The sequence below is a fragment of the Dermacentor andersoni genome, chromosome 1 (genome assembly GCF_023375885.2).
Source record: "Dermacentor andersoni chromosome 1, qqDerAnde1_hic_scaffold, whole genome shotgun sequence".
NCBI lineage: Eukaryota > Metazoa > Arthropoda > Arachnida > Ixodida > Ixodidae > Dermacentor > Dermacentor andersoni.
In genome coordinates, this window is record NC_092814.1 from 329,519,926 (window position 1) to 329,546,371 (window position 26,446).

At 47.8% G+C, this 26,446-nt stretch overlaps 1 long non-coding RNA gene across 2 annotated transcripts in view; it reads left to right on the forward strand.

Annotated features, from left to right (window-relative positions):
* LOC129381167 (uncharacterized) overlaps positions 1-23,719 on the forward strand; it is a 40,316-nt gene extending 16,597 nt beyond the window's left edge. Inside the window, exons 2-4 of one of the 2 annotated variants that reach the window (XR_008609402.1) lie at positions 18,631-18,667; positions 22,493-22,571; positions 23,502-23,719. This is a non-coding gene — a long non-coding RNA (uncharacterized lncRNA). The remainder of the gene's footprint in view (positions 1-18,630; positions 18,668-22,492; positions 22,572-23,501) is intronic. The other variant, XR_008609401.1, reaches the window with a different exon arrangement.
* Positions 23,720-26,446: the final 2,727 nt, after the last annotated feature.

The following is a 26,446-nucleotide window of genomic DNA, read 5'->3' on the forward strand; positions in this document are numbered from 1 at the left end:
GTACATGACCGGGGTAGTTGGAAAAGTATGGGAGAGGCCTTTGCCCTGCATTGGGCGTAACCAGGCTGCTGCTGCTGATGATGAATCCTGCGGTTTTTTTCTCTCCATAACCACGATCCCGTTATAAGCCACACCGTGGCAGGGGACGTCAAAATAATTTTGACCACTTTGCGTTTGTCTTTCTTTTTTTTCAACGTTCACTTAAATCCAAAGCACGTGAGCGTTGTTCAATTTCAACCACATCGAAATGTGGCCACCACGGCCGGGTTTGAACGCGTGATGTGAAGCTCAGAAGCTCCACGCCATGGCCACTATATGAGGCATCACTAGTATCGCGGTGGTTGTAGTGCTGAATGTTCACCAGCGCCCATATTTTGGTCAGCAAACACATCTAATCCCAAAATTTATCTGTAGCACCGACTTGTAGCCGAAAGAAGACGTTTGGGCTGCGTTGAACTAACCATTGGTTCGTGACAGTTGTGCGCTTGTAAAACCGCTTGTGATTGGTAGTGTTCTCCCGTCCTACGCTGCCGAGGGGCGGAGAAGTGGAATTCATGTGTTATTAGAATAGCTTAAAACGGGGAATTCGGGCCTTTTTAGGGGAGAGCGATGAGAGAGATAGAGTGGATGACTCCTCAAGGTGTTGGCGAAATCTACATATGTACATAAACCTCTACACGCGGAGGAGTTGCTGCGATCCTTGTTTGCAACGTGTGGTCTGACACGAACGGAGAATTGAGGGCCAGGTGCCCAGACCAGCAAGGGTGCCATCGGGAGCGACGGACAAGCAACGGCCTGAAATCGACGGTACCACCCTTAACGAACTGCCTAATTAATTAATTAATTAATTAATTAATTAATTGCGGCACATATCTCAATGTACAAATTGTACCTAGTGAGTTTGCAAGACATATCGACTTCGAACAAATTCCGAGGATGGCACCGTATTCGAAATATGCGCCGTCAAACTTGCGGTAAAAATGCACTGTTGTTCCACTTACTTTTTTTTTAAAGAAAACACTGTTTAAACGTTGTTTTATGCATTTAAGTACAATGGCAACTGGAACGACAATGCATTTCGCAGGACACATTGAAAAGTAGTATCCGAATCGAAACCATGTGTAGTCCTGAGAATTCGTTTCAAGGGCGCAAGCGTTGCGAATTCGGGAACTACCATTCGCAAATTTAAATATTTGCCATAAAATAAATAATCAAGAAGTTAATTACTGTAATTATATTAATTCTTCAGTGAAGTATTTTGATTTCTCGTAGAAGTTGTGGCCGCCTCATCGAATAACTTAGCTTAAGCGCTAGAAATGTGCTGCTATCTGCCACAAGAATATTTGTTTTTAATTTGATGCACCTAAAAAACATTTGATATAGTTCTAACGCCAACTAAATATTTAAGATGATCGTGTCCCACTGCGTAGCGCGGGCGCGCTAGAGCCCATGCGCGTGCTACCCGAACAGGTGCGAAGGGGTTGCGTTCGAACACCTTGTAACGCGGGTGACCTGGTTTGGGTGAGTGCCTCATTTGGTATGACCTAGCACAGACATTGCGACGGCAACAGACACTAACACAGGTTTTCTGCACTCTTTATGCCCTTAAGCGAATCTTCGCTGCATGTAGATCCAAGCAACGGGCGTTGAATCTGCTACGTTTGTTTCTTTTTCTCTTTCTTGCTACTCAGCCTTTCAGCACAGAAATGCCAAGGAAGTTATTGTGGCGTTAAGGCACTGATAAGCAAAACGAAGCCTCTCTGCGTAATAATTTAGCCGCTAACGACAAAGAAAAAAAAAAGAGGTGTTAAGTTCTACATAGTCTGTCCGAGACGGAGATTTTTACTAGAGTCGGCCAAACGCTGACTTAGCTTGCGGCTCGGGGGCGTATAGATACGCGGGTTTGACGGTAGGGCTCACGCTCTCTTGTTACCGGTGGAATAAGCGCGTAATGTTGCACGCTGAGCACCTTGAGTTCAAAAAGAAGAAACAGCGATTTGAAGTGAACGAGCGGAAGTAGACAACACGAAACCCGACAACACTGAAATAAAGGTTTGTCTGGAAGGACACAAATTGTATCACTGCGCAAAGTGCAGTAATTGCTATGGCATTGCGCTGCTGAGGACGAGGTCGTGAGATCAAATCCCGGCCACGGCAACCGCCTTTCCATGGGCGCGGAATGCAAAAAAAAAAAAAACCAGGTGGTCGAAATTAATCCGGAGTCCACCAGTACTGCGTGCCTCATAGTCAGATCGCGGTGGTGGCACGTAAAACTTCAGAATATAGTTTTTTTTAATTACATCTGTGCAAACTTGTGTTGCTCGTACATAGAAGCGGGTATTATGGCCATATGGAAGATATTTATACCTTAAGTTTTGTTGCACTAAATGTAGTGTGTTCGAGTTAAGCTACCAGTAATTTAAAAAAAAGACGACATGCTAGCTGCGGAAAATATGTGCTTGGACAAATTGGACGTATATCCCTGGCATAAATACCTCAAGCTTTGTCACCGGTACCATGCAATGAGTTCGGTATTAAAATTTAGTTACTTTCTGGGGTATTACGTGCCAAAACCACGAGCTCATTATGAGGCACGCCGTATAATGAGGGACTCCGAATTCATTTAGAACACCTGTGGAGGGCGTTTTTGCATTTCGCCGCCATCGAACGCTTCCGCCACGGCCGAGCATTCAGCGCAACGCCATACCCATAAGGCCACCATGGCGGGTGCCTTCGGGATTAGTGCGTGCCTTTAGCAATTTATTGCATAAGAAGCGTATCGTGCCGCGTAGTTCTCTCTCGTTCGCATGTACCCCAGTACACTAAAAAAAGTGCACGAGTGCACTCTAAAGAAACTTGCCGCAACTTTCTATTTTTACCGTAGCAGACCTCCAAAGAGAACAAAAGAAACAAAAAAGAAAAAGCTCCAAAATACCGGTGAAGGTTCTGTCTTCTATGATAAAATTTACGCGCCATTATCTTCCTTCTTATCATGTAGTAAAAATTCCCTCTTTATTTAGGTTGCTAATAAAAATACCCGTCTAAATATTCTATTTTTTTTCTTTTTCACTACGACAAACTCCATCACCAACCATGACCCGGTCGCGTCTTGAACGTTGCCATTCTGACAGTCTTTGACAAGTTGACTTACTGATAATGAAATTCTGAGAAGAAATGTTTAAACTATTCAGGCTGTGTAACAAACCCCTGTGCAGTCCACATTTCCGTGCGCCATGTCTCATCACTGCATGTTAAACCAACAATCTGACTAGAACAAGAAGAAATCCGGCCTTGACTGGGTAAACCCGGCGAAGAGCTTATTAGAAAGCATTTAGAAAGCCCCGAGCGACGTTTTTCGTTTCTTTTCTGTCACGTGATCCAACTTCGACGCAAGAATGACTGCGGCACCGGTTTGCAGTGGTGGTCCTTCTGTCCAATATCACGTCATTGCAGGCAGCCAGAGTTTAGTCGGCAGGGATGGCCAAATAGGGCGAGAAGTGAAGATGATCAACTTGACTGCAGCGGACAGGAGAAAGGACATGCTGGCATTTCGCACTTCATGTGCACAAGGTCTACGCAGCAGCCACTAGCTTTGTGATATATATGTATACGCTCCTGTTTTTCGTCGCTCGTAGCTCGGGCTATCCGGATGCCAATTCGAGAGATGCACCGGAATTCGATGCACCCAAACGTCAACTCCGCGATCTAAAAACTTCAAGCATTTTATAGTTCCCCCTTCCTTCCCTCTTTTATGTTCCTAAAAGCATTACATATTTCCTCATTCCTGGCTCAAAATTGATCGAATTTTTCCAAGTTACATTCCGCTCACCGAACGAGAATTTGTGAAATATGCAAGCATTACAAGAACTACATATGCATTAAGGACATGAGACGCCGATCTTTCCCAGACGATGCAGTTGAGGCTCGTTGCATCCACACACTGATAGCTAGTTCTTCTTTCGGTTCAAAGTTTCGAGCTCGTAACTCTCCTGTCGTGAAAGGTCGCCCGCTTCCGCTCTCACCCGACGTTAGCCAGCGCTCCGGAAAACGGGGTAGCACTGGTGCTTCGCTGGTGCGGGAAACAGGCGCAGTGGCTTGTGGCCTATTTCAAGCAACACGGACATTGCTATTACACAGGTGGAAGGCGAGATTCTGCGCGCGCCTGCTCGCTTACCAATCTACATAATTACGTCCTCCGCAAAAACAGCACTTGTGGGTTTGCTTAGCCACCAGGCGCTCGCCCTTACGTAAGACGTGCGCACGCGATGACCCGCAGGAGTGGATTGCAACGGGTGGCGTGAGATCTATCGTTGCCGGTTTACTCTTGGAGCCTCTCTCGGTACTATCGATACGCCCATGAAACGAAAGCAAGTAACAGACTCGGCCCCGGTTTTGTTCGGTGCCTTCGTGTTGGTTTCGTGCACGCGAATAAGTGTATCCAAACTCCCGTCGATCCCTAAACAACGTTCGGGTTAGTGGCGCTGGCCACAGTCCTTGCTAAGTCGTTTACGCACCAAAAAGGCGATGGAAAATGGGACCGAGGCCGAGGACAGGGTACCCTTACTGACACGTGGGCACCGTGAGCGCGATGGCTGCGCCAATATCCGTCCTTGGAAAGGCGTAGATTACGTTGCGCCTTTTTTCTGAAGTTTTGTGACGCTGCCGAATAAGAGGATTCCAAACTATCGTGCCGTTTGGCATTCATTGTTGCTTTTTTTTTTTCACGCCGTAGTCGCAGTCCTACAGTCGACGAGTGCGCCCGCAGTGGTTGCTCAGTGGCTATGATGTTGGGCTGCTGAGCACGAGGTCACGGGATCGAATCCCGTCCACGGCGGCCGCATTTCGATGGGGGCGAAAACACTCCTGTACATAGATTTAGGCGCATGTTAAAGAACCCCAGGTGGTCAAAACTTCCGGAGTCCTCCACTAGCGCATACCTCATAATCAGAAAGTTGTTTGGGCACGTAAAACCCCATAATTTTTTTAAAGTCCTGTGCCGGCGGAAACGTGCCTTTGCAAGATTCCGCGGGCAATAACGCATATAGGCAGCAGGTTGTGGCAGAAAGCAGGCTTCCCAAAAGTTGAGGGTCGGCAGTCTTTGCACGGTAGTTTCTCCCTAAATAAATTAAGGGGAGAAATGATCACGTCGTACTTTCTTGTTATTCGGAATTCTTTGTTGGCAGCTATTTTTCTTTCCTATGCCGTGACCTAATAAATATCGATTTTCGCGGTACCCCTTCTCTTTTGCTCGAAGCCCTTCACTATTGATCGTGCCAATGGCAGAGCTGGCTTTGAGTTTGAGAAAGCGGAGCTGCTGTTGGGGTTTATTAAATGATGAGATGCCGGAAAACAGGTTAACGGAGGGCCGGGTTTCTCAAACGTCAAAAGCAAGCTGCAGTGACTAAGGAATGAGAAAGAAAACGCAAGACATGTAGAAATAAAAAAGTAGAAGGGAAATAGAACATCATTTACGTCTTGTGTAGTCTGCTGTACAATATCCTTAATCATGTAAAAGTGGTGATTCGGACAAGTAGGTTGTGCTTTGCGAAAGGATTTTAGCGCTAGAGGAGGAGACCGCGTCTTGTAGCTCTAAAAGCTTTTCGCAATGCTTTATCAGAGCGGAATGATTTTTTTCTTTCTTCCAATTTTCTTCCTTTTCCTTCTTTTTATGCGGTTTGTTGTGATTGGGAGAAAATAGTTAATTAATTCTCGCTCGAATTCGAAAAAAAAACAGCTGTTCGAGCAGGTTCCATCCACTTTTATTTGTGCGCAAAATAAAAAAAAATGTGATAGAAAAGAAAATAAATTTTGCGCAAGAATTGAAATGCCCAAACCATCACAATAAGGAAGCGGCGAAACTGAGTGACCCCATAATGACCTCACGTTCCTGCGCTAAAAAAGCAGCCCAGAGGCACTTGACTCGCAAGCTGTAATCAACCACTGTTCCTAAGTCATCATCATCATCAGCCTATTTATGTCCACTGCAGGACGAAGGCCTCTACCCGCGATCTCCAATTACCCGTGTCCTGCGCCAACCGATTCCAACTAGCGCCCGCGAATTTCCTAATTTCGTCGCTCCGCCTAGCCTTTTGTCGTCCTCGATTGCGTTTTACTTCTCTTGGTACCCATTCTGTAACACTAATGGTCCAACGGTTATCAAGCCGGCGCATTACATGACCTGCCCAGCTTCATTTTTTCCTCTTGATGTCAATTAGTATACCCTCTCTACCCGTTGCTCTCTGATTGAAACCGCCCTCTTTCTGTCTCTTAACGTTATGCCTAGCAATCTTCGTTCTATCGCTCTCTGCACGGTCCTTAACTTGTTCTCAAGCTTCTTTGTCAGTCTCCAAGTCTCTGACCTTATGTCAGCACTGGTAAAATGCACTGATTGTACACCTTCCTTTTCTATGATAAAGATAAGCTTCCAGTCGAGAGCTGGCAATGTCTGCCGTATGCGATCCTACCCATTTTTATTCTTCTGTGAATTTCCTTCTCATCATCAGTGTTCCCTGTGATTAATCGACCTAGGTAAACGTACTCCTTCACACGCTCTACAGGCCGACTGGCGATCCTGATCTCTTGTTCCTTTGCCCGTATTAATCTTCAACCCCGCTCTTACACTCTATCTGTTAAGGTCCTCAATCATTTGTTGCAACTCGTCTGCATTGTTGCTGAATAGAACAATGTCATCGGCAAACCGAAGGTTGCTGAGATATTCGCCGTCGATCTTTACTCCTAAGGCTTCCCAGTTTAATAGCTTGAATACTTCTTCCAAGCACGCAGTGAATAGCATTGGATAGATTATGTCTCCCTATTTGACCCCTTTATTTATAAGTATCTTCTTGCTTTTCTTGTGTAGAATTAAGGTAGCTCTGGAACCACTGTAGATGTTTTCCAAGGTATTTACGTAAGCGTTCTGTACTCCTTGTTTACGTAATGCCGCTATGACTGTTGGTATCTCTACTGAATGAAATGCCTTTTCGTAATCTATGAAAGCCATATAGAGAGGCTTATTTTACTCTGCGGATTTCTCGATAACCTGATTAATGACATGGATGTGATCCATTGTAGAGTATCCCTAAGCCAACCTGTTCCCTTGGTTCCCTTGTTTCCTTGTTCCCAGTATTGCTCTTATTTAGATTGTGTTGGTAAATATTTTATATAATACTGGAAGTAAGCTAATGGGCCGATAATTTTTCAATTCTGTAACTTCAGTTCTTTAACTTAAGTTTCGAACTTTCATTTTTCAATTCTCTAAGTTCGCAAATTAATTTGGACTTTACTGCATATTACAGTGTAGCGCTGTCAAGGCACTCTTCCTGTTGCTTTATAGCCGCTAGATTCGCGTTATGTCCTGAGCACCTAGCAGAACCTTTCTAACCAACTCGGAACATTTATTTCGCCGGGCGCTGCACGTTTTGGAGAGTCCTCTATGGGCTTTTCTCGGTAATCAGTGACGTACCCGATATGTGCCAAGCGCAAAGGAATGTAGTTTATTCCTACCGCAGCTCTTCCAACACGCCGATGCCACAGCCACGGGCCGCTGCAGCATTACACTAAAGGGGCTTTAGAGACAGCCTTCAGCGTCCATGCGGCGAGGCGTACATAAAGAAAGATGGCTAGTTTTGGGCATCAGTGCTGGTGTGACTGCGGGTGATTTTTACCTGAAAGCATCGGCTGGTAGGTTATTCATATTCAGGCGGGAACAGCGCTAAAGACGCGTCCACCGTTTTCAAACATCGTCCGCGAAGGACAGAGTCAAAGTCCATTCCCGCGGCGAGGAAACCGTCCGCCAGGCGAATCGCCTTCCAGCGACACCACTTTAGGGGGGAGCCCACAACAGAGGAGAGCCCTCGGGACTCAAGGTATGGCGCGCACCGTCCCCTGAGTGGTGGGGGTACTCACGATGCTAACACTAAAGAATGAAATCACGGATAAGCCACTATAGGAGCATTGAACATGGAGCGTGTACGCCAACACTGGAGAAGAAACACGTAAACAGGCAAAACAAGCACACTAACAAAAAACAAAGCCTGCAGGACTAAGACGTCCGGCGTCGATTGGTTGAGTCGTTAATAGCCCCGGTGTGTCGTGAGGCGATAAACTTGGGTCTCCTAACGAGATACTTCGCGCAAGTCAGTGTGCTCAGCGTGTCCGAGATTCTTGCATGGATGCCGTCAACAGCGTAGTCGAGGCAACCACGCATGAGTACCTGTCTCTGGAGAAACATCTCCTCGTCCTCTTCCCTCTCTTACTCTGATCTCGCCATACACTGCCACGGGTTTACCCTGCCTCCGACGAATGTGCGAGGAATACTCATGCTACTTATTTCTTGATATTTTCTAGGAAATTGAGAATGCGATGGAAACTTTTGAATGCGATGGCCGGTTTCGGACTATTCAATGAGTAGTAATAAAGGGTGGATATGAAACGATCTGCATAACGTATTCTTTTCTTTCTTACTTTTGCACTTAAACTGTTCGGTGAGCAACGAGTCTTCGAACTATATATTTTTAGTGTGTCTTTCTAGGAGAATATAGGAGTATTTCTCTACGTATATGAGTTTTTTTTTCACTGGCAGTATAACGTTGTTGAGCCGTTTCGGCACGCATACGACATCGCTCTGCCAACTCTTCTTTGCTGAGGATGCGTATTAGCGGTACTTTTATCCTTTCTGGTTGCACGAAGCCGCCATTTTCGATCAGCCACTGCAAGCTAAGAAAGTGGAAGTGGACCAATCGTAGTCGTCGGCACCGCCTTCCTCATTCGGTTATATCCCTTAACTGCGCTAGCTCCGACTCACCGAAACCCTCTCCACTTATGCGCGCTCATCTCTTCTCGTCAGTTAATGAGAAAATAAAAACCTGTCAAGGTGGGCAACGCGATTTGCGTATAAAATAAACCCAAATGGACCTCCTCTAAACAAGGAGAGCATTTGATTGGTCTGTTAAAACAACGCTGAGGGTCACCGCCAGATGCTCGCGACTGCGGTTGCGTAAATTTGACGTTGCGAGATCGGAATAGAGCCATAATGAAATATTTTTGCGTTATACGGCCCCTGCTTTGTGAAAGTAAGGAAATAATTAAACTGTCCTTTCGGAAGGTCGAGAATCACGCTTGAAGAGCAAAAAAAAAAAAAAAAAGCGGAGTGGGAAAGAATTTTCACGAAGCCACCGAAAGTTTATCAAGCGGAAGAGAAAGGATCTCGGGCAGTCGTCACCCTCACTCCTCGCGCAGATCAACCGTGCATTCGGCCTAATGGACTCCTTCGGACGATTAGCGGACGCCGTGCGTATCCAGCCCCGGGTAAATGTAATGAAGATCGATCTGCCTCGCGTACTGCCTAAGCAGCGCCGCGTCAAAGGCGAGTCGCCCATCGGATGGCAAGAACAACACAAGGGCTCCCAAACGCGAGGAAGGCGCCAACGAGCGTTGAACCCTCTCGGCTGTACACCGACGCACTGCAATCATGGCATCTTTACGAATACATTACGCAGTGCGGGACGATCAGTCGTGAAACGCCATCAAGCCACTGTTGGCACAAAAAAAAAAAGAACAAGCAAAAAGGAAGCTGGGGACACCCATGGACATGTCCGCGTTCTTAACCATACGGCGTCAATGAAAGTAAGCGTCTTTCCTCATTTTGTCGTTGATAAAACATATTTAGTATCGATTTCCTTAGACAAATGTTAGATATCGCTCTTGGGTGACATTTCAATTATTAGCGAGGGCTGAAAGATTCCAACACCTCACTGCGTTGAAGGAAACGTTGAAGGAAAAGGTTGAAGTAACTGAAGTAATTCAGGTGTAGTAACTCTGCCAAAAATCAAACGGTGACTCGAACTAATGATGATGCCAACAATCACAGCCAACCACCTCAGACATTTGACAATACAGCTTCACAATGGTAGGCGATAACTGGTAAAAGCGGGAATGCTCTCCCCCCCATCCCCCAACTCCCTGCCGTTGTCGCCTATATATGGTACCCGTCAGTTGTCCTTCGTCCGAGTGACAATCAAGCCACTACGAAAAAGCTTGTTCCATAGGTTAAAACACGTTGGCGGGCTAGTTGGTTAGAATCCATGGTAGAGTGTATAAGCGCGACTGGACGAGGACGAAGAAAGAAACAGATACACAGACACAGCGCTTCACTTTCAACTATAGATTTTATTTTCGCACGCATCGATAAATATAGACCGTGCGAGCGGAAACAAACGTAACCGCAAAAAAGAACATTGAGTGGTACATTTCGTTGAACCGGACACGTGTGCAAGGCAAGGGAAAAAAAAGAAAAAACATGTATTACAATCGTCACAAAGACAAACCAAGGAATCGTATCTCCTTTTCCGATAGTGACACCGAAGGCTTGCTTACGCACTTTTGCTCTAATTTTGCTATCTCGTAGGCCTCGTCATCCTGCTATGAGCCTTATACAGAACGAAAGTGCTTTCAAACATGGGCTTGCAGGAACAATCTCGGCAGTGAATACCCAAATGACCCGAGATTACCTTGGTGACATTATACTGATGCTCCTTTAATCTCTCGTTCATGCATCTGCCGGTTGACCAATATACGTACTTCCGCATGAAAGTGGGATGGCATAGACAACGTTATGAGTAGAGGTTAAAAATTGTTTGCGATGTTGGGTAGAACATGAGTGCCTTTTGTTATTTTCTGTGTTAACCTGTTTGCATAGCTTCTGTAGACGCTCAGGGGCAGAGAAAACCACGTCTACTCCCGATTTCGCCGCTATTCTTCTGAGATTACGTGAAATGCAGTGAATGTATGGTACCACAGCAACTTTCTTTGCTCTAGCATTGGTACTGCTTGCATTCGACGCGTTTTTGCACTTTTTGCTTAAGCCCTCCGCGACAGAAGTTAGCATGCGCATCGGGTTACCAGAATCTGCCAGGCGCTTGGCCTGCTCTTTGAGACTGGCGTCCATTTTGTGGTCACATGACTTCGTCAAAGAATTGTTGAAACATGATGTCACTACTGCGCGTTTTACAAGTTTTGAATGAGCGGAATGAAATGGTAGGACTGGCTTATTGCCTCTCGGCTGATAACTCCAGCATGTCATTTGTGGATAAAAGTACAATCCCAAGTCTAAAAACCTTATGAAATTGCCTATGGGGACTTCATGTGTCAAAGACAAAGGGGACAACACTTTAGTGAATGAGGTTACGGTTTTTGAAACCAGCGAGTCAAAATTGTCTGATTTGTAATTTAAAATGATTAGAAAATCGTTGACGAATCTGAACACTTTCGCGACATCGGTGTCATTTTTTAGGCTTTCATCAAGAACCTGGTCACGGTTAGCTAGAAAGAAGTCACTTAAGGAGGAAGCAATACATGACCCAATTCATGTCATCTTTTTGTTTGACAACATTTCCTTTCCAAGTCGCGTGAGTCGAATTAACATAAAAACGGAGAAGTTCTAAAAATCTGTCGCTAGTCAAACCACAAGCGTTTTGAAAACGAACCGCTCCAAACTTGCCAATGCAGTCGACACACATTTCATCACGTCATTCTGTGGGAGGGAATAATACAGATGGAAGTGGTGGAATTCTTTAAAGACTGTCAAGACAGAGATCTGGTCGCTTTTTCCATTGACTTAAAAGATCTGTATTATTCCCTCCCACAGAATGACGTGATGAAATGTGTGTCTGACTGCATTGACAAGTTTGGAGCGGTTCGTTTTCAAAACGCTTGTGGTTTGACTAGCGACAGATTTTTAGAACTTCTCCGTTTTTATGGTAATTCCACTTACGCGACTTGGGAAGGAAATGTTGTCAGACAAAAAGATGGCATATGAATTGGTTCATGTATTGCTCCCTGCTTAAGTGACTTGTTTCTAGCTAACCGTGACCAGGTTCTTGATGAACGCCTAAAAATGACACCGATGTCGCGAAAGTGTTCAGATTCGTTAACAATTTTCTAATCATTTTAAATAACAAATCAGACAATTTTGACTCGCTGGTTTCAAAAACCGTAACCTCATTCACTAAAGTGTTGTCCCCTTTGCCTTTGACACATGAAGTCCCCATAGGCAATTTCATAAGGTTTTTAGACTTGGGATTGTACTTTTATCCACAAATGACATGCTGGAGTTATCAGCCGAGAGGCAATAAGCCAGTCCTACCATTTCATTCCGCTCATTCAAAACTAGTAAAATGCGCAGTAGTGACATCGTGTTTCAACAATTCTTTGACGAAGTCATGTGACCACAAAATGGAAGCCAGTCTCAAAGAGCAGGCCAAGCGCCTGGCATATTCTGGTTAACCGATGCGCATGCTAACTTCTGTCGCGGAGGGCTTAAGCAAAAAGTGCAAAAACGCGTCGAATGCAAGCAGTACCAATGCTAGAGCAAAGAAAGTTGCTGTGGTACCATACATTCACTGCATTTCACATAATCTCAGAAGAATAGCGGCGAAATCGGGAGTAGACGTGGTTTTCTCTGCCCCTGAGCGTCTACAGAAGCTATGCCAACAGGTTAACACAGAAAATAACAAAAGGCACTCATGTTCTACCCAACATCGCAAACAATTTGTAACCTCTACTCATAACGTTGTCTATGCCATCCCACTTTCATGCGGAAGTACGTATATTGGTCAAACCGTCACATGCATGAACTAGAGATTAAAGGAGCATCAGTATAACGTCACCAAGGTAATCTCGGGTCATTTGGGTATTCACTGCCGAGATTGTTCCTGCAAGCCCATGTTTGAAAGCACTTTCGTTCTGTATAAGGCTCATAGCAGGATGACGAGGGAGATTGTAGAGGCCTACGAGATAGCAAAATTAGAACAAAAGTGCGTAAGCAAGCCTTCGGTGTCACTATCGGAAAAGGAGATGCGATTCCTTGGTTTGTCTTTGTGACGATTGTAATATATGTTTTTTCTTTTTCTCCCTTGCCTTGCACACGTGTCCGGTTCAACGAAATGTACCACTCAATGTTCTTTTTTGCTGTTACGTTTGTTTCCGCTCGCACGGTCTATATTTATCGATGCGTGCGAAAATAAAATCTATAGTTGAAAGTGACGCGCTGTGTCTGTGTATCTGTTTCTTTCTTCGTCCTCGTCCAGTCGCGCTTATACACTCTACCATTGTTCCATAGCATGCCGATGACGAGTAAGTTTGATGATGCCTCAAGATGTACCCGATCTCTAGTGATTGTTAAGTTTTCTTAAAGTTCCAAAAGTCGACCACAAGATGAATGGTGGTAAGCATAACTAAACATTTAAAATGCTCAAGTAAACCGCCAACATTTATCACGATAAAAAAATTACCGACGATTACGTTACTTCCTAATGCGAAATTTGAGCGCAGCAAATAAGCTGTTTCACCGTTTGCGAGCCTTTGTTTGCGTTTGGCCTCGGCCTCGGCCGCGCGAATGGTAGAGTCTTCTCTGCGACGGCGATGAGCTTCTGCTTCAGCCTCGCTTACTGCTGGTTGCTCTCGACGGCGGCGATGAGCCTCCGCTTCGGCGGTGCGAACGGCAGGGTCTTCTCGGCGGCGGCGATGAGCTTCTGCTTCAGCCTCGCTTACTGCTGGTTGCTCTCGACGGCGGCGATGAGCCTCCGCTTCGGTGGCGCGAACTGCAGGGTCTTCTCGGCGGCGGCGATGAGCTTCTGCTCCAGCCTCGCTTACTGCTGGTTGCTCTCGACGGCGGCGATGAGCCTCCGCTTCGGCGGCGCGAACGGCAGGGTCTTCTCGGCGGCGGCGCTTAGCCTCTGCTTCGGCGACGCGTACTCCTGGATCATCTCGACGGCGGCGACGGTAAGCTTCTGCTTCGGCGGCACGCACCTCTGGATTCTGACGGCGACGGCGCTGGGCCTCTGCTCTGGCAGCTCGTTTAGCAGCAGCAGCAGCAGCAGCAGACGGAGGACTTCCATCGGTCGTCTCGCTCATGGCTCAGAAAGAACTGGCAGATAATTTCGCAGTGGCGAACGGCAGCGGCAATTTCGGCTCGGGCGGTGCACATATACAGATCCGCCGCCACCGATCTGGCTCTCTGATTGCCACCGCACAGGGCGAACGGCAGCGGCAATTTCGGCTCGGGCGGTGCACATATACAGATCCGCCGCCACCGATCTGGCTCTCTGATTGCCACCGCACAGGGGTTGCATTGGAGGAGGAGCGAAGAAAGGAATTAAGTTCGAGCCGGCGCTTTGACAACCGGAGACTCGCAGGAAGAGGGGGGAGGGGGGCGGCGTGTACACCCAGCGGCAAACGATGGGGGCAGAAGCGCGCGCAGCAAGCGGACAACACGATAAAGGGAGGAGGGAAGAGATAGCAGCGACTGACTGATGCCGCTGACGCCGATAGTGAGTCAACCCCAGCTGCGGAGTTGGTTTCAGGGACAACGCCGCCGATGCCGACACAAACAATATGATACCCTCGCTTCCGCAGCGCTAAGAACCAGGTCTAGCCGTGGGAAGGTGGTCACGTATTCGTCGACGTGCCGGGGCCTACGTGAAATAACCGGCGCGTCGGCAACTGAAGAGCACCCTATCCGCCACACAAGAACAGGGGGGGGACCCTTTCCTCCTCTTTCTGCATGGCGGCGACGGTGTTCTATGCAGTCACGTTATCTTGACTCTCTAGCGGCGTCAGCGGCATCCAGCGGTATCAGTCGGTCGCTGCTAGCGCTGGGGGGATGAAAGGGGGGCGGAGCTGGTTACGAGGCCGACGACAACGCCGACGACGACGCGAAACCCAGGAACGGACGCCAAAGAGCTGCGCTCTAAAAAATATTGCGTATGTTGCTGCTGATTTTAAAATAGGAGCGCCCGTTAAATTTTACAATTAATCGCATCTTGAATACCATTACTGAGTAATAGGTCAAGCTTGTTGCAACCGCCGCGGTGGCTAAGCGGCTATGGTGTTGCGCTGCCAAGCACGAGGTCGCGGGATCGAATCGCGGCCCCGGTGACCGCAATTCGAAGAAGGCGAAATGCAAAATCACCGGTGTCCCTTGCATTCGGGCATGGTAAAGATCCCCTGGTGGCTAAAATTAATCCGGTGTACACCGCTACGGCGTGCCTCATAATCAAATCGTGGTTTCCGCTCGCAAAAACCCAGAATTCTATTAATTCAATTCAAGCTGGTTGATATCGCGACAGTACTTTCACTGTACAGCAGCAACGAATCGGCGGACTACAGATGGCGCTGTTCACACACAAAAATAAAGTTTCTTTATTACTAAAATGCTCCACAAATTAAAGCAACTATCTCAAAATTACAGATTTTTTTGCAGTTCATACCTTGTTTGGATAGTGCTTTGCACTGCCACACTTAACGGGAATTCTTGTGCAGTGATCGACTAAAGTACGTGCATTGGCGTACAAAGTGCGTTAGCAGCACGCTCTCCAACACCTACGCTGCTCCGTAAGCTTTGATAAGTATGCTGCAGCAGTAGAGTGAACTTGTCTATGGCCATGGTACATTTTCGCACTGTGTTGCAATGGCGTCTTTTTTTTTCTTCAGTGTACACTAGCTCTATCGAACTTCTGAACTGGCAATTTCCAATAAAGAAGTTGCCAAGGCATCGCTTCGACGTTGGTTTCGCTGCCAATCTGATATGATCTAATACACTCTCGCTCTAGGAAATTCAATTAATTTAAGGTGCGGCTATGTTTAAAGGAGGCGTCATAGTCTTTGAGTTTGGCTCTGCTGATATGAGACACACTGCGCAATGCATCCACATTTTCGGTCGCATTTTCACCGTCCCTCCCTAATGCCTCGCACTATACAAGTGTTGCATGTCTGCATATTGTACGACTCTTGCGAAATATGCGGCCCGGTATAGCTCCCGTGATACAGCCTCGTGCACCTGCCAAGTTCCTTCGCGATTCGCACTCGACATTGGCTGTCACAGCAGTACATGGCTCTCGGCTCACCAGCTGTGTCCACTGAGATGGTGTTGAATTTTTGCTTCTGATGGCACATACTTTGACCCACTGACGCTGTCTTAGCACACCGTTTTCGAATTGTTGACCCACTCTTTGACCGTGAAATTTCTGCGTTCACCGCACCAGTCGCACCGTTATTCGTGCTGAATTTGAATCCTTCTTACGAAAGCCTTCTCATCGCTTCTGCGTCACGTGACCCGTATGTGCGTGAGATGTCTCCGCGAAACGCTTATCTTTCTTTCGTTTCTCGTGTGCATTTTAGGACAGTCGAAGACAAGGCGAAATGTCCACGTGTCTTCACCGCCACCGGTAGTCTCCTCCCACAGAATCTATTCCCCCCACTTGCGTTTAAAGCAATGAACACCAGCGCCGTCACGATCCGTACGGCGATGAAGCTGCTTGACGGCTGTCAGACATATTCGCTAAGCTAGGAACGTAACGAATGCCGGCTACCACCGATATATATATATATCTCGGCGGTATATATATAGGTACTTGTGGCAGCCTGAACTGCTCCAAGGCGAGCCGGGAGCCGAGCGCGCGATCTTAGCCGTCCGTTTATGCATGCTGGCGGAAGACGCGCGGTGAGAAACGGGCAGAAATCGCGAGTCGGCGGGGGCCACCGCATCCCTCGGCATTCGTCGGGACAGCCCGCGGCGCGCCGTCGTAATGGCGCTCATCTCGGGCCGCCGGGTGCTCCTCGAGGCGAGGCTAAGAGGCTCTTCTCCTCCGAAGAGGGGGCCTGCTCAATATGCTCTCCCTGGTGGCCGTGAATCCACCCTAACGAGAGACTTGACGCGACCGCCCATATATACGACCGCGCGCGCGAAAGCCATAAGCCCGGCCAGGCCGTATGGGACGCGCCGTTTCTCCCACGGAGGACGGCCGTCATCGCGCTCTCATCTTCTTTCTGTTTTTATTCCGACCTGAGTAGTGTAAATGCGAGAGATGGCCTCACCGTTGGTACAGAACGCGTACCGGCTAAAAGCCCCGTTGGAAAACTGCGCGCGCTTTGCTTGAGCAAAGAGGTATCTGGAGGCACCGAACGCCCTCGGCGCTCCTTGCCGTCGCGGTAGAGTGGCCTGAACTTACGGAGGCGGATATTACAAAGCGCTCTTGTCAACAATAACAAAAAAAACAATGGAGGGAGGGAATGAAGGATGGGGCGGGATGGCAGGTGTGAAATAAATTTGTGCGCCGTTGTTAGTGCGTTTAAGCTTAAAAGGTGCGTAGAAGTAATTAACACACCGCGCAAAAAGAACTAAGAAATGACAACACTAAACAACAAACTAACAAAACAACACGAAACACTGCGTTGTGCCACTTCTGTGTCGTTGCTTTTTTTTTGTGCTGTTATGCGTTGCTTTTGTTGTGCATGCACGTGCGAGCATGCATCTGCGCGCGCACAGTGCTTTCTCCACGCGTTAAAGAAAGCCTGCAAAATATGACAGTATACCACGAGACACGCGGCAGAAAGAGCCGCGCAAAATATAACGCGTCGCAGACATTTGAAATAGATGTTTTCAAAGTCATTCAAACACCATAAACACCATATGTCAACATGTCTGCCATATACATAGGAACTAAACAAAGAGTTAGTGAATTAATCATCAAAAATTATTTATTATGAACACCACAAGAAAAATGGGAGACGCTTCTTCAGGTTGCTGCTAACGGCATGCAGTCGGTTTCATCCACATAGGTTTCCGGTTTTCTTAAATTGTGCTGGATAGCTGGAACACAATATATGCGGGTAAATGTATATCAACAAATATATACGTTCAGATAGAGACCGACCCAGCCACAGACAGCAGCAACAGACACGCCAAACTCGTGAAGGTAGGCAAACAGAGATTCGCTTTAAAAAACATGACTTGAGTGGAGTACAGTTACACCATAGTACCTCGTATAACCTTATCATAGAAAAGAGTAAATAAAAAAGGGAAGGCCACACTCGTTACGCAAACAGCCAGAGAAAATTGAAACGTGGAACAAAACGACCAAATCAGTGCTCAGAGCACGCCTTAAGAAGAAAGACACAAAAACAAAGTATACTCGTGGAGTTCTCCAGATCGCGGAGATCCGTATTGCACTACCCAGTAACGTTGTCGAATAGGAATCACAAGAGCGAGGGCCCGCGCTTTAGAGTGGACGAGAAAAGAGGAGGTAAAAAAGAGAAACAAAGCTAAATGGCGACGCATTCCCGCAGAGCCTCGTCTGTTTTTTTTTCTTGTTCTTTGTTTTCTTTTGTTATTGTTGTTTTTACAGTGAACATCTGTGTATCGGCACCGTTGCGAATATAAGCGATCATCGTTGATCAACAAAGAAATTCTTCATTCCACTACATGAAAGAGTTGCTGCTCAGTACCTCCGTTCTACCTTCCTAAGAGGACACCATAAAGCGAAAACCTGTGCCTGTCACCTGATGACAACGCGCGCAACAAGCCAAATACTACCGTGGTGTTTGGTACATGTGTTATTCTCGTGAGCGCGTGTAAACCTGCGCGACATATTACTCGTGTTTTCTTGCATGATAACTGCAGCGCCTACGTAAGTGTCGGCCGTAGCAGGATATCCTAGCTCAACACATTCTGGCATGGTGTTGAAATTTCAAAAATGATCTGTACTATCTGCATGGTCTGCACGAAATTTGTACATGTTGATACAAACCTATAAATATTGTAGCATTTGAACTTTCTTTTCTCTCTTTTTACAGCCCTGTGTACGTAATGGCGCAAAGTTTGACCATTTTGGTGAGTGTTTGCGACTGCAGAGTCTTAAGACAAATGCTCACGTTTTGAAGAAGATATCCATGATATTTTTTGTTTTGTTTTGTTTTGCCTCATGTTTCGACAACATTGGGCCGTACTTTATTTACTCAGGTCAACATAGATCGCTCCACAATGACCCCTTAAGTGGACGCACAAGTGCTTTGTGCTGATGAGCTTCTTGTGCGTTTATATATATATATATATATATATATATATATATATATATATATATATATATATATTGTAAGGAATATGAGGAACGTGCGCGCAGTCAGCAGCATCGGCAGCATCAAGCGCGCAGCAGAGGCTCGAGCTCGGGGACTGTGCTCGGTGCATCGTAGAACCGGCGGTCGCTACGAACCCCAATAAACCTCCTTTATAAGTGGTGGAGGTGCTGCGTAACGTTCCACTCTACCATCCTGGAACTCCATTCTCGGACGCTACCCTCTGCCATGCCGGACGCCGACCAGCAGACTCTTCCATCGCCACCCGTCCCTTGCGCTGGCACCGTTCGCCAGCGGGAGCCTCCCATCTTCAGCGGAACCGACGACAACGACGTTGAAGAGTGGCTGTCGTCCTACGAACGGGTGAGCGTTCACAACAAATGGAATGACTAGGACAAGCTGGCTTACGTGTCATTCTACCTCGCGGGCGTGGCCAGTCTCTGGTTCAGAAATCATGAAAGGGATATCCGAACGTGGTTGGCGCTCAAGACGTCGATTACAGAAGTATTTGACCGACCCGCCGTCAGGAAACTCCGAGCCGAGCAGCGTTTGCGTACACGCGCACAGGACACGGGTGAGACATTCACCAGCTATATAGAAGACGTTCTCGATTTGTGGAGGCGCGTGAACACTGCCATGACGGAAGCGGAAAAGATCAAGCACGTCATGAAGGGAATCGACGATGACGCGTTCCAAATGCTTCTGGCCAAGGACCCGCGCCCTGTTGGCGACGTAATCAGCTTGTGCCAGGGCTATGATGAATTGCGTAAGCAGCGAGCTCTGACAAGGCGACATCCCACACCAAATGCGGCATCACTCTGCAGCCTTACCACCGGCCCAGAACAAGCCTCCCTGATAATGCAAATCAAGGATTTCGTCCGCGAAGAAGTCGCACGACAGCTAACTCTGGTGTCCGTCACTCAGGAGTCTGCCAGCACTTTGCCGTCTCATATCCGTAACGTGATCCATGAAGAGGTCGCGGAAGCGCTGCCGGCTGTTCACCAGCAGGATGTCGTGGCTACACCAGTCACTTATGCTACGGTTGCTGCAATGGACCCTCGCACTGTGCCCGTGCGTCGCTTCCAGCAGCCTGTGCACCGCCCTCCACCTCCCGTCCCCTGGACCACCACTGCCGTCGCTAAACCGTGGCGTACGCCGGACAATCGCCCTATATGCTTCGCATGTAGGTGTCCCGGTCATGTCGCAAGGCTCTGCCGCCGCCGCTCGCAGGCGTTCGATGACGATCGCCGAGCGCCCTATGTGCCGCCTGATTCAAATGCGCCTTACGGACCTTTCGACCCATCACCAGCTCGCTTCCAGACTGATCGCCGTCCTCGCTTCGAACGCCTCCGGTCACCCTCCCCACGTCGTCGATCGCTTTCCCCTATGTGTCGACGACCCGTCTCTAACGACGAGGGAAACTAGACGACGCAGTTCCTGAGGCAAGAACTGCGCAAGCGTCGACATGCCGAAGTCCTCCTCCTTTACCTGCCAATGTCATTGATGTGCTTATCGAAGATGTCGCTACAGTCGCCTTAGTCGATACCGGTGCCGCTATTTCAGTTATGGATGCCAGGTTTTGCCGTTCGCTTCGTAAAGTGACGACGTCTCTGTCTGGATTGTCGCTCCGAACGGCGAGTGCTCAACCCATTCACCCTACCGCTGCTTGTACTGCCCGTGTGATCATACAGGACGTTTTGCACACGATTGAATTCATAGTTCTTTCATCGTGCTGCCGCGCCGTTATTCTAGGATGGGATTTTCTGTCACGTCACAATGCCATCATCAATTGCGCTGGGGCTGAGATTGAACTTTTCCACCTTGGTGACGTGGCCTTGGTCGATGCTCATCCTGCCGCTAAAATTGTCATGAAAGAAGACACCTGTAACCCCCCGTGCTCTTCAGCATTCGTACCAGTCTTCTGTAGTACCATATCCGATGGGACGGTCTTCTTCATGCCCTCTCATCACTTTGTTACCCGAAAAGCGCTTCCTTTGCCCTTTGCAGCTCTTGACCTTGCCGCCGGTGTGAGCACGATGCCCATTTACAATCATCTTTCATTGCCGCTATCACTGCTCCGCCGCGAATGCCTTGGTTACGTCGAGTCGGTCGATTCAACACGAATTGTCTCCGTCCTCGACGAAGTGTCTTCTACTGCCGCCCATGAACTCAGTGCCCTCTCCGTACCAGACTCAACATCGACTGGTGTGTTCAGCCCATTCATCGCTGAAGATCTGACGCCTTCGCAGCGATCTCAACTTGTCGCAATCCTTCAGCACTTACGCCTTTCTTTCGACGTTGCGTAAACCTCTCTTCGCCGTGCATCGATAGTCAAGCGTTACATCGACACTGGCACTCACTCACCCCTGCGACAAAGACCATATCACGTGTCCGCTACGGAACGTCGCGTCATTGCAGACCAGGTCGATGACATGCTCCGTCGAGGCGTCATTCAACCTTCCCAAAGCCCATGGGCCTCTCCCGTGGTCCTCGTCACAAAGAAAGACGGTTCCATCCGCTTCTGTGTTGACTTTCGGCGGTTGAACAAGATCACGCTTAAGGACGTCTACCCATTACCACGCATCGATGATGCTCTGGACTGTTTGCAGGGAGCCGAGTTCTTTTCTTCGCTGGATTTGCGGTCAGGCTACTGGCAGGTTCCGATGGCAGAGGCCGATCGCCCGAAAAAACTATATATATATATATATATATATATATATATATATATACTTCTACAGTTGGGTCGAGACTCAGTCTACGTTAAACCTATGTTTACAATCACGTAATGCTGCGTGGAAGAAGCGTGGGGAGACAAAGTTAACAAAGAAAAAAGTTACTCAGGACTAGTGCACATTTGGCATCTTTGTAAAACAAACAAAAGACGGAAAAGCCCCTTAGGTTCGAAAAAGAATTGGAGTCGTAATAATTGGGCCCGAGGACGTGCCGGAACTTTCAACGAGCGTTTTTCAGCGTGCATGTTATCATTTAAAGGAGTACTGACACACGTTTCCGAAGTTGAAAATGATCACGCTTGAAACACTGACACTTAGCACGTAAGCCGGATTGGAAACAATCTAGGAGACTTTAATTTCATACTAAAGCTTGTCCAGGAATGCCGGACTTGCCGTCATCGATATTGTCATGAAGTCATGGCGCAGAGTAATATCTTACGACGTCGTGTAGCGATAAGGCTAGGTATGATGACGTTGCTCATGAAATAAAAGAAAAGAGTACTGCAGGAGTTTCATCAGGCTAGGCCGCGCGTCTGGCAGCTGCAGTGTCACATGCAGCAACGGGACGGGTCACTGAGACATGACGTCATAACGCATGCACTCGTGGGTAGCGAAAGTGGAAGTGGTTCGGTGAAAACAAAGGCTGTAAGAAATTACTCAGGCTTGACTCAGCTTCTGACGCCAGTATTTCTTTTATATAGTTCAGAGCGTCTGGACCTTCATTGAACGGAGGGTAAATTAGCACTTGAAGTGTTAGTACTCCTTTAAACCGTCTTCTGGAAAGCCACGCACTTCTAGGTTCAAAGCACAAGTATACACATGTGCTATTTGCATCTTTCTATTCCTCACAGGCCGCCAAAGACGTCAACTCCGCGACCTACCAGACACGGTGTTCTCACATGAGGACAGGTGCTCGTGCATGCAAGAAATGTAAGAAAACTTCGTAGTTATAAATTTACTGGTATTTCCTCCCCTTATGCACCTCTGACGGAAGGTGTCTTTGATTCGTTTGAAATTGCTTCGTCAGCGTCATTGTTTGCTAGAACAGTGTCACTGTCAGTGTTTCGCCCGGAGGGGGATAGAATGGCAGTCACAGCAAGATTTAACGTTCAGCTTGAACCCCTCGGACGGTGTTCTAACTACACGCGGGTCCGACTAACGCACGCGCGCCATAGCAGGTGGGCCAAAATTTCTGGCACCGTTAAAAGCTTAAACACGCCGTGTAGGACCTGTAATAGAATCGCACAGGCGCCACTACGCTGCCCGTAAAAAGCAGTGCCAGTAAAATTACACCATTTTCAGGTTTGAGCACTGATATTTGTTCGCACTTTTATTATTTAGTTGTCAGAAGATTTAAGCTTAAATTCGCGCACTATGAATGTTATGTTTCGTTTGTTTGCAGGCTGCCAATCTCAAAAATTCTGAGAAATAAGTAATTCAAGAACCCAGGACCTGCTTTGAGCAACTTCGGTGACTGAATAGCACAGTATCTACCTTGCATATACGGCAGCCACAAACATATAACATACGTGTACCTAAATATATGAAGAATGTCACAGCGACGCCAACAGCGAAAATTTTTGTGGAGCTTCCATATAATTGCTATCGAAATATAAGTTATACTGCCACAAAATAAATGCAAAAGAAAAAAAACAGCCATTTTGTTTCATAATCAACCTATCTCGGGCTTGCTTTAAGATATTTGCTTTGTTTCAGAAGCCTACGATGCATGGAATGTAAAACAGATTCTTGTAGCCTCTCGCGCACCAATTAATAAAACTTTGAGGGAACATTTAACTTGATGAGCTACAGCAATGTCATTCATATATTTCTGTATAGCGCTGCGTTCTTTTCCTGCAGGTTAAGTGCTCCAACAGCTGTGCAGCAGATGTAATCTGTCACACATCACTGATATCCCACACGACTTGCACTAGCTGCTTGCCTACTCGGCCCCGTACACAGTGGCACATGCCCTTTATGGAGTAGTGCCCAAGAATGGGTGCATATGCAGTGTCCCAAGTTACCTGCTCGGCAACACAACATTGCCAATGTGGGCGAAAGAGACAAATAAATCTTTACTTCAAGATGCCAGAACTCGGGGAAGCTTTGGCTCATCAGACGAAGGCTCGCCAGCGTTTGTTGCTCATGCCTGTGACGTCACCCACAAATACTCGTCGTATCAACGGCATCATAAGCTTATCTCACGCCTTCTGCAGGACAAAAACCTCCCCGAGCGATCTCCAATTGCACTTGTTTTGCTTCACACTACACGGTCGTATGCCTACGCATTTTCTAATCACATCACACTACCCAGTTCGCCGTTTTCCTCCTGCCTACGGCATCCAATCTCTTGCTCTAATGTTAAGGCCTCCGGATATCCGCTCAGCGCATTACGTGATCTGAGGCAGAATCTTATAACGGTTCGCAAAACAAACCGTTCACTTCGCCACTTACGTCACTAAATGTGCCACTCCCAAGCCGGAGGTGGAAGAAGGGGAGGACGCTACCAAGAGATGACAGGGTGCCAACTCTGAAGTATACGTCATCATATCACGAGCTAATCGAGTAACTGCAGAATGTTTCTGCTTGCTAATTAAATATAAAATTAAAATTAAACATTATACGGTAAGATCTAAAGTATAAACGTGTGGTTCCGGGCGTTTATGCAATGCAGAAGTAAATTATTAATGTCATTCTTTTTCGTTCTCAGCCGACAGGTGGTACCGCAAGCGTAAATGAGTTGGCAGAGCGCAGCGCTATGTCGTCTGCTATGAGGAGCACGATGCACGCAACAGGAACGCACTACCAGCATTTCCCAAGTAGCGAGCACGACAAAACCGTGAACTGGTTCATAGCGTCACCTTTACTAGCCGACTACATCAATTTTCCTTCTTTTTTCGCCCTTCATCACCGGCTCGGATATGACTCGCTTGCCGCCGCGCTACCGCTGTCCCTGCGATCTGCCCTACGGCGCGTCGCGTGATAGAAGCAATGGAACTTGAAATCGAACATTACGATATACGGGTCCTGCATTGCCAGCGCGAAGTAAAATCGAAGAGCGTGGTGCTGACGGTGCGCGCTGTGCCGTGAAATTGAGGAGCGAAGTGTGGTACTCCCGAACTAGAGAAAAAAGGGCAGCCAATTAAGAGATCTCCACAATAACTTCCCGCCCTGACTGTAGAGTTTCATCAGCCAAACGAAGGAAGCACTGAACCAGCGGAGGTTGGACCCTTCTGACTGCAGAACGGCATGCTGAACGGCGATCTGCGAGCTATTCACGCTGGCGATAGCACTGGGAATTCGATCTCACCATGCAAATATCTGGTTGGCATTGGCTTTGAAGCGGAGGTCACGGGAAAGCTTACTCAGTCATTCTACCGGCCAACGCAGTAATTGCGAGAGCAACTTCGTGGACAGTGTCGGTAGCACAGATCTAGGCCATTCCGATGAATGCTTCGCTTCCGACCAATTTCTGGGAGCTGCAGGCCGGTGGCGATGAACCGCAGCGCGCAATTTCTTCCTCTGCGTGGAATGACCACTGGTAAGCTCGTACCCGAGTCTCCTCCAGTTGATAGCGTAGCCTGCAATAGGTCTACTTAGAAAGTCTACAGGGACGGTGCAAGTCATTATCCGTCATTTCTTAGAACGCGTATCGCACTTCCAGCCGTCATCGACACCGAAAGAGCAACGGCAAGCAGACGACAAAGGCAAGTAATAGCCTCCGAAGCAACCAATGCACGCGCGTGCGATGCCCGCGTGTTTCCGGGGTTGCGCGACCGGCGCGTGCAGCCAGGGTCGCAAGTCAACCGCCAAGCGACAGCAACGGAACCCAAAGCGACTACCCCTTCGCCGGTTCCGCTCTTAGCCAAGGACGGGTTCGCTTTGGAAATGATTGACAGATGCGTGACGGGATCATAATTTGCGGTGCCGCCCCGCTGTCTCTAATGACGCAAGCAAAATCTTGACCAATCAGATGAGACCAAGTGAACCATTCCCCTTCCGAACCGTTATAAGATCGGCCCCTACAAAACTTCGGTGTTTTCCAATGCACATGCACTGGAAAGTATAGAAGAAATCGCGTAAAACTGCGATACAGTTAAACGCAACCCAGCAGTGCACATTCTTGCTTTCTCCGATCAGCCTGAAACTGGCGACCATGTTTAACGTTGTCCATGTCATGATCTGTGTCGTGTTCGTGGGAACTGCCTAGCAGTTGACACTTGCGCTCGTTGTGGTCATGGTGCGAACCCGCTTATTCTGGCTCATTTTATCGCCTTCACTCCGTTAAAAGACGCCGACATACCGGTTGGTCGACGCTTACGCGGTAGACTTTTAGACCCGCGGGCAAAAGTGACCGACGACTTAACCAGTTTTTGGACCGCCACTGAGCATCATTTGACATAGCAGTTGCCGTTCTTCATTGATGACAGTCTAGTCATGTGCCTCGATAACATTAAACAAAAGCAACGACGACTGCTTTTCTAGTAGAAGCTAAAAAAAGAAGTTCCAAACTGCTAACGGGGCTCCGTTTCTCTAGCACAAAAGTATGCAAAGGCGACGCTATGTTGCCACATGTTGGTGTGCTGCCGTACATCTCTTACCATGCTTGAACCACTCAACGGCAACATATCAGGTATCCCGCAGGGGCGTCTGCGTCAGCAGGCGTTTGGTGTGTTGCGACACCACGTACCCGAGCACACGAGGGTTAAGCCTTCCCGCGTGTAGCCGTGCGCGGCTTAGCCGTGTCCGGGGAAAAGGGGATCCTGGGGGTTGAGCCAATGCCGGGTGTTTGGACCTTTACGGCC